Here is a 2025-nt window from a genome sequence, read left to right as displayed (position 1 = left end):
CAAAAATTACATTAAATGTAAATGGACTGAATGCAAAAATCAAAAGACACGAATGGCAGAATAGATAAAGAAACAAGACCAATACATATGCTGCCTACAGGAGATTCATTTCAGACCCAAAGACGTGCATAAATTAAAAGTGAAGGGATGGAAAAAGATGTTTCATGTAAATAATAGGGAGAAGATGATTCTAGTCCATGCTTTCTCTTCCATGGATGGAAGTTACACCCACCAATAATTTCCAATTTATTTGTAGTTCAGGAAGTCCGAAGGTTAACTCCCTATAATAGTTGTTATATATATAATAATATGATTTCTTTGTTCATAGTATTTCATAAAGAATGGACTATATCAGATAGGAAGTTATTATAGGTAGAAAGGAACATTAGTTTGATAATCACTGATATAAAAATGGTGGCACAATAAAAATACCTAATATTTGGCAACACATGCCTTGATGAATTTCTTTTATACACAAATTTTTGTCAATAATTTAAACATATATCAAATGCATAGCTCCAGTAGAACCATTCAGTAAGAGCATAAGACAGCCAGCTAGGCAAAAGCAGCCAAGTTAATTCATTGAACAAATTTGTGAGTTGTGGTGTGGAAACACTGTAATAAGGATTTGTGATCAACGGACTTTTAACATCCATAATTTATTCTTGATGACAATATAATAGACAATTCTAATATATGGAGGTCCATATGCATTTCAAAGAAAAAGAGAAATAACCATTATAAATATAATGCATATATAACTTCTCTCTAGGAATCTTATTTAAGGCAGGACAATGGCCCATAAACCTTGTCAGGGCTCCCTTGACCTCATTGTTCCTCAGACTGTAGGTGAGGGGGTACAGCACAGAGGTTAAGATAGTATAAAATGCTGACACAACCTTGTCATGGTTAGCTGACCTATGGGATTTGGATCTCATATAAGTAAAATTGCCTGCTCCATAGAACAGTCCCACCACAGCCAAATGTGAGAAGCAGGTGGCAAAAGCCTTTTGTGGGCTTCGGTAGAACGCATCCGGAGAAGAGCAGCCAGGATGAGACTATAGGAAATCTGGATGAGGGAAAGTGGGACCAGGAGCATTAACACACAGTAGGTGTACACGTCAGCACAAGCCAAACACACCAGAATTAGCACGTCACCGAAGAAATGGTCAATCTCATGAGCCCCTGCAAAACAGGAAGCCCAGGGTGGCAGCAGCCTGCATAAGCCCATCAGCTGCTCTCGTATCCAAGACCCCCAGGTCATTAGCAGGCATAGTCGTCAGTTCATGAGGATGGGGTATCTCAGGAGGTGACAAATTGCCATATAGCGGTCATAGGACATGGCCACCAAGAGGAAGCACCCACCTCCTCCCAATGTGAGGAAGAAGATCTGCACCCCACAGCCAGTGGGGGACATGGACTTTCTCCCTGTCACGTAGTGAGCAACTATCTTGGGCACAGTAGTACAGACCAGCACCTGGTCCGTGAGGGAGAGCTGGCTCAGCAGAAGGTACATGGGTGTGTGCAGTCAAGGGTCCTGGTGAACCAGCAGGATCATGAGGGCGTTGCCCATGAGGGAGGTGAAGGCAACTGTCGGAGCCATCACAAATAGAATGGGTGGGCTCCTGAGTGATTGAAGAGTCCTAGGAGAATGAACTCTGAGGTGGTGTTCCCACTTCCCATGATTTCAACAGGATTGACACTGAAACAGCGAAATAGATAAGTTTTCATCAGTCACAGTGCTCCATTTCAATTATATTTTTCATGAAAACTGAAAATAACAAAACTTATTTCAAATACTTGATCTGCCACTTGCAAAATCTTTTAACTAGGGCATAAAATCGATTTCAATATTTTACTGTTTTCAAGGTTTTAATTTTAAGTACTTCTTAGTTTAGTTTGTTTGACTGACACAATGAATGAGAATTCTTCCTAAGTGTATCTTTATGCTCTATGAGAGCAACAAAAATGGACAAGATATTAATTACATAATTTATAACATATTTGTTCTAGCCTTGTATCATA

General features: G+C 39.8%; 1 pseudogene; it reads right to left on the bottom strand.

Annotated features, from left to right (window-relative positions):
* Positions 1-689: 689 nt before the first annotated feature.
* On the bottom strand, positions 690-1683 carry LOC140846035 (olfactory receptor 2T8-like; annotated as a pseudogene).
* Positions 1684-2025: the final 342 nt, after the last annotated feature.

This window comes from Manis javanica, chromosome 14 (genome assembly GCF_040802235.1).
Source record: "Manis javanica isolate MJ-LG chromosome 14, MJ_LKY, whole genome shotgun sequence".
In the NCBI taxonomy this organism is placed as follows: Eukaryota; Metazoa; Chordata; class Mammalia; order Pholidota; family Manidae; genus Manis; species Manis javanica.
The sequence above is the reverse complement of the archived record's forward strand: the minus strand, read 5'-3'. Positions and strand labels throughout refer to the sequence as shown.